Source organism: Urocitellus parryii, chromosome 1 (genome assembly GCF_045843805.1).
Source record: "Urocitellus parryii isolate mUroPar1 chromosome 1, mUroPar1.hap1, whole genome shotgun sequence".
NCBI classification, from domain to species: Eukaryota; Metazoa; Chordata; class Mammalia; order Rodentia; family Sciuridae; genus Urocitellus; species Urocitellus parryii.
Genome location: NC_135531.1, coordinates 200308932 through 200319397, shown reverse-complemented (window position 1 = coordinate 200319397; position 10466 = coordinate 200308932).

The window sequence follows — 10466 nt, the reverse complement described above, 5'->3', positions numbered from 1 at the left end:
AGATGAACTCATAAGACAAAAATCTTATGTCCCTATCCTCCTGTTTTCATGCAAATGTCCCCAGTAATTAAATCAGAAAAAGAAAATGTAGCAAAAACATATCAGCCAAATGGTTTCAAAATTTCAAAAGAAGCTGTAAATATGGTCCTTTTTAGAAGATCAGGTTCTAACTAGAGTAGGAGAAAGGGTAACAGTTGTTCTGATGAAGCAGTTTTTAAATTCTTGTCAGTGATTTAAAGAGAGATAACTGATGTATGTTGAAGAAGCTGGCGAGATTTTTAAATAGTTCGGACGCTACAGGGAGCATTTTTTTTTTTCTTAAAGCAATGTACTCAGAAGTGTTGGCAAGATTTTATTTGAACGTAGCTGTGCTTATGTGAGGAAGTTATTTTGAATTACCCTAGTATAAATATGTATGACTTTATTTGTATTGAAAATTTCCCTTGGAAAGTGAGCGAATGAGGAACGGTTATATCTCTTGCTTTGTACATTGATTTAGGTATTTCATTTTAGAAATAAAATATCATACCCAGAATTCAAAAATATTATCAGAACTCTGTTTGTACCCACACGTGAGTTTTGCACCTCCATTAGTACTGTTTAATTCTTATTTGCCATGGAGAACAGCCTGCGTTGTCTGCAGCCTGATGTTTTCACATGGCATTCATGTATGCATGCATGCGTCCATCAGGCACTTGGCCATCCCCTCACATACACCAAGTTCTATGCCAGACACTGGCACACAGCAATAGTATTGAAGTATTCACCATAACATTATTCCAGGTAAATATTCTATTTCCTTCAGGCAATTTTCTTTGATATAGTGGAAATTTGAAATCCTGGGGTCATATCTTTAGATTTAAAAGCTAAACCTCTTGAAGGCTGGGGACAAGCCTAGCATTAAAAGCTAGCTTTTTCTCTGAATAAAGAGCATCAAAAGAAAGGTAAGAAAAAATGAGGATCCCAAGAAATGGGGCCTGAAGCAGAAGAGAAGCAAGAGAGGGAAAAGTATTAGAGAAAGCATTTTAAACAGGACTCAAACTTTTCCCCTTCACACCTTTAAGCAAACAGTTTTTATAGTTCTGCATGAAACTAAAGCTTCGAGTGGGAGAAAATCATGTGGCCCACTGGTTAATGCAGTCTGCCCATTTACTAAAGAAGGAAAAATAAAATAAAACTCTCAATTTTCTCTCTTTTTTTTTTTCTTTTCTTTAGCTATTGCACAAGGTTGGAAGGGGAAGATCATTTATCCTAAACTACCACTTCACACTTTGACTTCCTAACCAAATCCTACCTTTATTGGTTCATTCTATTCACTCCTTATGATTTCTTAACTTTTTCAGAGAAAAATTTATTAAATTTTAATACACTTACTTAAAAATAAGCCACAAAAATGCTCATCAGTCTCATGTGAAGAGTAAAACAAATATATACACACAATTCTGCATTTGCTTGTTTAATTGTTATTTGTCTTGGGGCTGTGTGTAAAAAGTGACAGAAGAAAGAGAGTACGGTATATTGTGTTAAGTAATGCAATCAGGTTTCGAACTTGTTGAAACAGAAGTCCTTCAGGTCTAAGTAGCCATGGTCCTTGCCTGCTAGTTTCATCTGTCCTCATTCTTACCTCAAATTGTGAGTTTGCAATAGGAGATCAGTTTATATTCCTTTGAAGCTTCTTAACAAATGAAAGATTCTCCAAACAACAGCAAATATTTATTATATAACAATAGTACTCTGGGGGCTTATGAAAGGTAAAGCAATGATAAATCACCTTTCGTTTTCAAATTCCTATGTGAAGATTCTAAATGAAGTAACAGTCTAAACATTTCCAAGCAATAGCAATTTGCTTTACTATGATCAAAACATGACATTACTTTGGCCCACATTCAAAGTCCATTGTGATTTCAATTGACATTCACAAACGTATTTGACCTAACTCTGAACATTTGCCTCAACCCCAGTAGAAGCAAAACTTCAATATAGATCATCTTTACAAATAGCTATGGTGAAACTATTAAAAATAATCCTCCATATCTCATATAAATGCCAAAAGATAGTAGATATTAATACAGATCAGGACTATGCTGGTTTCTGTAGATTGAAATCCCAACTATTTGACAGGTAGATAAATTAAGCTTTAAAAGAACAGGGTTTGAATTCTTCTTCCTTTTTGTTTTAAAAGACCCAGTATTTTCTGTGAACTTTCAGCTTTGTTCTGTCTCTCTTGTCTAGAAGGGTGTTAGCTGTGTGCCAAGAACAATAGGTAAGCCAGCTTCCCTCAAAGCAGAAAAATTACCCCTTTGCCACAGGAGCCATACTTATGGTTCCAAAATGGTCAGGGGAAAACCTAATAGGAACAGATAATTTTTGCATGTGTAGCAAAGTTAGTTCCAGAGAGAAAGAAGCCTGGTTTGCACTGTAGCAGAACCATTGGAACAATATGCTCCCTGTATCCACAGCCCAATCCTCCCCTGACACCCTCCTTTCTAGGGCATAGGGTAGAAAAGTCACATACACAGTAGATCATGCCAGGGTCTGCTGACACAACCCTATTCCAAATTTGCAGGCAAGAGAATGCAGCAATGTCTGGGTTATGAAGATAATCTCACCTTTTTTTTCTTTTTTAAAGCAGATGCTTCAGCACTTAAACTGGGGAGTGGGAAAAAGATAACAAAGGCAAACTTGCTCAGTGCTAGTCTGTTCCTTCCCTTCCTCACTCCATTTAGCTTCTGAAGTTTTGGCAAAAGTAGTGAAAAGCACTGGATGGTTTTAAGACCCTCTTTACCTTAAACAAGTTAAAATCTTTGACACCTCTTCACCACACTAAGCTGACTTGGAAGAGTGATTCTTACTAAGGCAAGTATATAGGGAGAATTAGCTGGAAAAAAATACTTTCCCTGCCATTGGAAATGAAAGCATGGGATATATTTCAAATTTTAAGTTTATATATTCATCACTGCTATTAATATTAAGAGATTTATTACAAGGAACACTCCCACTTTTCTGCCACAAATTAAGAAATTATATGAGTGTATTACATTTCCACTTTATTACCAGTAAACATTAATTTTTAAAATATTATTTTTTGTGTAATGCAAGAACCTGTTAAATAATTCCTAATAAAATCATTAAAACAAAAAAAAATGAAAATAAAGTCATTATAAACAATAAAATTAAATAAGCATCACCTAAAATATATTTTACATCCTCTTTGACTTTCTGTAATTTAACTATTTTTCAGATAATTCCTGAGTAGAAATTACTTATTGATATGCCTACCCTGTGCTAGATATTTACACATGTGGTCATGTTTTTCTACCATGATCAGCTTGAATGTCAGTATTCTTTTTTTTTATAATTGTTTTTTTTTTTTTTTAATATTTATTTTTTAGTTCTCGGCGGACACAACATCTTTGTTGGTATGTGGTGCTGAGGATCGAACCCGGGCCGCACGCATGCCAGGCCAGCGCGCTACCGCTGAGCCACGTCTCCAGCCCAGTATTCTTTTGCTCACGTTTAAAATGAGGCTTACAGGGGCTAAATGATGTACCCTCAATACACAATTAGTACTGACTAAGCAGGGAGTTTAAACTAGATCATGTAACTCCAAAACCTCTATATTTGCTGCTATAATTTGCCATCATTGAGGAGAATATCAAGAATCTAGTGTTAGCCACACATGGTGTTGCACTCCTGTAATTCCAACTGAGGTAGGAGGATTACAAGTTCAAGACAAGCCCGGGGAATTTAGCAAGAACCTGTCTCAAAATAAAAAGGGGTGGGGTATGATTGATTCAGTGGTAGGACACCCCTAAGTTCAATAGCCAGTACCACAAAGATGGCAAGGCCAGAATCTAGTGGCAAATACCCTGATGTCTAGTTTCCAGTCAACAGTATTAAACAGAAATTGCATAAGAAATAAGCTATTCTGAGTATGAACCATGAAGTCTCCTTCACCACTGATATGTCCTGCGCCTGGGCCCAATGTTGGGGACAGGAAAGATAGCAAGAACCTCCCATAAAGTTTTTTTTCCTGAGGCTGGGGGCAGGGCTGGAAAATAGACTGAACCAGGAAACACATTTTGGGAATCCAGAACACCAAAGCCAGAGAAAATATTTGAGGACTTGAGCCAATATTGTAACGTGAAAAACAAGGCCAAGTGTTAGTCCAAAATGGGGGGAAAAATACATGAAAATACAAGGGCTAATTTCAACATTCCAACAGACTGTACGTGGGTCACAAGGTAGTACACAGAGCAGATTGACACAAAAGGTTTGAGGTCTTGAGAGGTAATATTGGATGTCACATGAACATGGTGTTGTCCTTGGAAATGGACCCACCAGATTCAAAGGCCCACAAATAAACAGACACTTTATTTCTGAGGGAATTGATTGATTCTTCCTAGGCCAGTTTCTTCATCCAGTATGGACCCAGTTGTAACTCCTTTAGATCTGCTATCAGAGTTAAATGATATGTGAATAGATTTGGCATTGTGCCAAGCTTAAGGAAGCAATTTTTCCCTTAGCTATTATAATTTTATAGTTGTAATTACCCTGGGAATAATGATAATTTTTGAAAGTAAGGTTTTTATATTTAAGTACCTGAAAGAACCTTGAGGGGCTGGAGCTGTAGCTCATGGCAGAGGACTTGCCTATCTCACACAAGGCACTGGCTTCCATCCTTAGCACCACATAAAAATAAACAAATAAAATAAAGACATTCTGTTCATTTACAACTAAAAAAAAAAAAAAAAAAGAAAGAAAGAAAGAAAAAAGAAAGGAAGGAAGGAAGAAAGAAAGAAAGAACCTTGCTCTGCCCCTCCCACAGACACAGAGTCACCCTTAGAATGGTGTAAAGTTAGACCTGAGTACAGTACAAAGTTTATAATTTTGACCTTTTAACAGAATAAGCATTGTTTTTAAAGACTTTGAAGCAGTATGAGGTTATTTTGAGATGATCAAATGACTGGTAGGTGCAAACCATTTCCAGGAAAAAAGAAAAAGGTACAGGTCACTCTGGATTCCTGAAGGTAATATCCAAATGGCCTTTACGATAGTTTTGACCTGCAAGGAACCATGGAATGAATCATTTGAGAAAAGGAACAATTAGGGAACCCTTAAAGAACAATGAACAGATGTAGGTATTTTTGAGGAGTCTTATTAAAAAAGAAGAAGAAAAGCCATTAGTATTAAGATTAAATATCACAATAGTTTTTTCCTCCTAGCATTTGCAATGATTTTCCAGCTTTGCATCAAAAAGAAAATCTGGCTTTGTGGACATTTAAGAGATTAGGGAATTTCATTTTCCACTTAATAAACTGATTTTCTCCTCCACTATAGGTACTTGAAATTAGCACAAACCCCAGGGTAGCTACAATTCCAAAAGGGAATGTTCAGTTCATTATGAATGGTCTTAAAGCAAATAGTACTCTGACAGCCAAAGTCCTGGTCTCCAAGTTTGTAAGTTTGTCCTTTTTTTTTTTTTTTTTTTTCATAAGTCTTACTCAATACTGCTTTTGAGCTTTTACATATTTAACCCTTACACTCAAAGACAATATATGAATAAAAAACACAGGAAACTTCAAGTTTATACATTTGGACTAAATTCCTTTTCAAAGAACATAGTGTTTATAACCATATTGATATTGTGTCCATATTGATACAATAAATTAACTGCTGAGCTGACAAAAAAAATACCATATTTATTTTTATTTATGTGGCTAAGTATCCTTTAAACAGTTTCTAAAAATCATAAACCAGCCATAAATCCTATAGTGTTTTCCACGTTCTTTTTTCACTTAAGTGCACAACACTCATTTTTTAATTAAAAAAAATGGATGATACTGAAAAGGTAAATAATTGTTTCTAATAGTCAGAATTAATTTATATAGTCTTAAGATCCGTATGTCCATGTTATTTATTCAGTCTTTCATTATAATGACAAACCATAATATAGTAAAATTTCTTGTATATCTTCATTAAATTCATAATAAAACCCTAAGGATTAGGCCCTGTTAGTGCATCCATATTGTAGATAAAGAAACAATCTTAGAGTAAATTCCCTGTGATCACACAGGTAATAATCCATAGGGTTAGTATTCAAAAGAGATACTTTGTACTTGAACTGGTAAAAGGAATATAAAAAGATCAGGGACATGCTTACCTAATCATTTTTAAATAATTTAAATCATCCCATTAATAAATAAAAGATGAAAAATTATCCCAAACATCAGGCCTATATTATTTGTCAGTTATCTCTATTTTCCAATTTTGCTTTGTAAGAATATGAGATAAGAAGAAAGTTCAATGACCAAACTCCAGTAAGAAAGTATGGTGCATAATTACTGCAAATAACTGGATTTGGGGAGATGAGTTACTTGATGATACACAGGGCATTTTTTTTTTCCTAATTAATTGTAGTTCTGCCACATGTTTATATGTGAGTGCTACATAGTTTACAAATTGTTAAGAACTTTTATAGAAATCTAGAAAGAATATTACAGCTCAATAAACTTTTACAAGTGTAGAAGAGAAATTTTACATTAAAATGTTATTTTTTTGTCCTGAGAGGATGAATTAAAAACACACAACACACTTAAAATCAAGCATTAGATATGCAAATATGTGTTCAGATCAGAGATACCAAAATTATTCAAATGATTAATTATTCATCATAAAATGTCAATTAATAATTATGAAGCTTAAAAGGCATCTTTCTAATGCATCTTTATTTTTCTTGGCCTAAAAAGGACTTAATATACATGTTGAATTGACTTCTAACAAGTTTTAAAAATTCTACAAAGTAAACAAATGTAAACAAGTGCAAAGTCCAAAATTTAATAAGGGAACTACAAATGTGCTCTCAAGTGTAAGAAACAACAATAATTATAATAATAATGAAAATTAAAAAAACATAGCCACATTCATGATATCTGAAGCCTCATTTTCACTCACCTGCTAAGTAATTTACAAACTAACCAAGAAAAATAATCCAAGTACTCAAGATGTGGGTTTGCTTAACAATGTATAAAAAACATAACATGATGTTTCTATATGAATTGATCAGTCTTTGCAGAGAGGCAAAGGGTAGTACTTTGGAAGTAATTTTTTTTTTTTTTTTTTTTTTTACAGTTTCCAAATAGTAGTCATCAAAAGAAAAAGTACAGTTTAAGTTTCTTAAAATCATCTGTTATACTTTCTGGCGTTTGTTAACTCTTATTAAAATATCAGTATAAAAAAGAAAATATTACACATAGCTTCGATTCTAAAGAATCTTCTTATGCCAAGAATTGATCATGTTCTCCAGGAAGATTATATCTTTAAAAAAAAAAAAACAATTATCAGTCTGAGCTGATATGATAAAACAGAATAATAAGCCATTATGATCACTGAGGTGTTGATTTATTTTTATTATTATTTTACTTTTCACTGACACCTGGCGAACTTGTCGTCTCTGAGACCCCGGGAGTTATTTTAGTCAGGGTGTCCCTGCCCTCCTGCTGGTAGATTAATTGCATATTAAACTTTATGTTTTCAAAACGAAATGATAAATCTGGACACATAAAGGAGGCACACACACACACACAAATCACAAATGAGGAAGAAGAGGGGATGTTAAGAAAACAAGGGATTACAAAAGGGGTATAAAAAGAAAAAAGAGAATGTAGGAAATGCAGTTGGGAAATCATTTCAAGAAAATACGGATAAAGGGCAGGGAGGGCTGAAAGGAGGGCAAGAGGGAGGAAGGGAAAGAGGGAGATTTTGGTTTTCAATTCCCCGGCGATGCTGCTGGCGTCCGCACCCTCAAGCCCCAGCCTTCCAAGTTGAGGCGAAAGCCACCTCCTTGGGCCTTCGTCGCCTCCAACTTACTCCAAGTTTTCTGGTGACTCCCACAGGGCCCCTTTCCGCCACCACCCCCCCCCCCTTAGTGAGATTGACAGTCGCGTGGAGGAGGCTTTTCCAGGCACAGCCTTTCTCATGATAATCAGCCCCCAGCATCACCTCCCGGCCGCTGCTGCTCCATCTCGGAGCGCAGCTCGCGGACCCCGGGGACCGGAAACAGGGCGGCGGGCGGGGAGCAGGCGAGCGAGCCAGGTCAGCTGACCGGGCGGCAGGGCGGGGGTCGTGGGGTTCCAGGGCGGGGACGGGTCTGGGGGAGGGAGAGAGGGAGGGCTGGAGAGGGCCGAACCCACCCCCCACCCCCCACCCCAGCCCAGCCAACGTGCTCCTCAGCCTGTGCAAACGGGCCTCTCCCAGCGATCAGATGGAGGGACCGAAACTCGGGGCGGGGGAGGGGGACAGAGCGCGCCGAGAATTGGGGACAACAAGCAGACCTGTTTTGCATCAATAAATTAAGATGCTCATTTGGTCCCGAAGTTTGCTGGCTCCTGTCAGTGTAGACGTTGGCAAAAAAATAAAAAATAAATAAAAATAAAATTAAAAAAACCCCGAAGCCGAGATTTAACCTTTACTTCGAAAAATAAAATAAAATAAAATAAACCCCTCAGCTGGCCACCCTGCTGAGGCCAGGTGACGTGCGAGATTCCACAGCCCGCGGGCCTCGCAGCAGGGATGTTAGGGACAGTCTGAGGTTCTCTGGTTCTCTTTGGTTTTGTTTGAAAGAGCTTCTCAACAGAGATGCTCCCGATCTATTTTTTTCTTCTTCTTCTTTTTTAATAGACTTTCCCCCTCCTATCCTAGTCTCAACTCCGAATGGATTGGATTGGAGTTTGCACGTGAGAAAACCGTTTGGTTTGTTTAGACCCCTGCAATCCCTCACCCCCTCCCCACACACTCAATCCAGGGGTCCCCCTTATCACCCTTTGCTTGCAACTCTCAAAGAAGTTGCCCACCTCCTGGGTAACAACACGGGGTCGAGATAATTCCTCTAGATGAAGATCAATTTCGTTCCAAAACGAGAATGGATTCCTTTTTTTATTTTCTCCACATGGTACAAAGTAAACAGAATTTGCTTTTAAAAAAATTCATTAGCTGTGGCCAAATACGAATTCCTTCTACAGACTGTGTGTTCAAGGGCAGAAACGTTGTACCTCGTCGGGCATCTGGGCCGGCAAGAAGAATGAGGGGTGGAGGGGGAGGTTGTGAAAGTTGAGGAAATTGACAGACTGAGAGGTGAAAGGGGGGACAGCCACCAGGTTCTGGCTTCAGGGAATTGGAAAACAAAAGTGCATCCTTCTCACTCTCTGCCTGGGTGGAGGGAATCCTGAGGAAAGCAGTTTGTTCTACCCAAGGAAACACTAAAGAATTATTTTCCCCCTCCAATGTCGATTGCAATATTACTTCACATTTGTATGTATCTGCTGTCTTAATCCCCTTCATCTGCGCTAATCTCGAAGTGGATTATTAATGGGGAAAGCAGACCGGTAAGGAGCGATTCATTTGCAAGACTTGTTTTGCTGTGTGAAGAGCTGAAAGCTAGCAACCCCTAGTCCTCTTTCGACTTTTCCCTGTGTCCTGCGTTCCTGTATCCCTCTGATCCCACGATCTCCTTTGTCCCGACCTGGCCTTCGAACTGAAGGAGTGATCCGAACAAATTTATATTCCAGCTTCCTCCGATCCCACTGCCTATGCGGCGGTTGGAATACTTTCTGCCAGATACTTGGGAAGGGGCGTGCCAGTCAGCAGCAATGGGCAACCTAGCCCAGCGCTCAGCCCTGGCGGAGACCTTTCCCTTACCACCATCCATGATCCACCTTGTGGGAATTCCCCCCACCCCGCCCCCCATTTCTCTTTTTACTCCATTTCAAATACTTGCATGTCAGAACTTCCAGTGCTGAATGGTGGGTGCTGCTTGCTTGCCACATGAACGATTACTGAATCCAGGGTAATCAGATGATTAGGTGTTTTTAGTGGAAAAACTTAATAGCCTTTTTCTTAAAAGTCAGATCCTAAGTAACAAGACATTTAATATACATAATAAAGACAAGAGTTTTTTGTTTGTTTGTTTGTTTGTTTGTTAGCTATTAGATTAGATCCTTTGACCTATGGTTATGCCTGTGACTGTCTGGGTTGTAAGCCTTCTTTGGCTACCTAGGCTCCTGGAGAGCAGTATTGCCTGAAATCACTCCATGCAATGGGCTCCTTCTTTCTCCAGAATGGGAGAGGGATGACTGAAAGGCAAACTTCTATAGAAAGCTGAACTCCAATTTTTTAAAAAAGAAAAAATGAGGAGGAAGAAAAATGATAGTGATAAATCTCAAATGAGGAACTTGATAAATCATAGTATAGCTATATAATAGTAAGAGCAATGTAAAGTATAATACTAAGAATGTATCTGATCCATGTTGGAAATCTTTAATTTTTCTTTATTAATATTTTTTTTAGACTGAAGACCTCAAGTGCCTATAGATCTTCGGTACTTTATCTGTCACAGGGTAAGGAAGATATTAATTTATCCAACAATTCTCCTTGTGATAAACCCCACTCAAATTAGGAAAGAGGTGAAT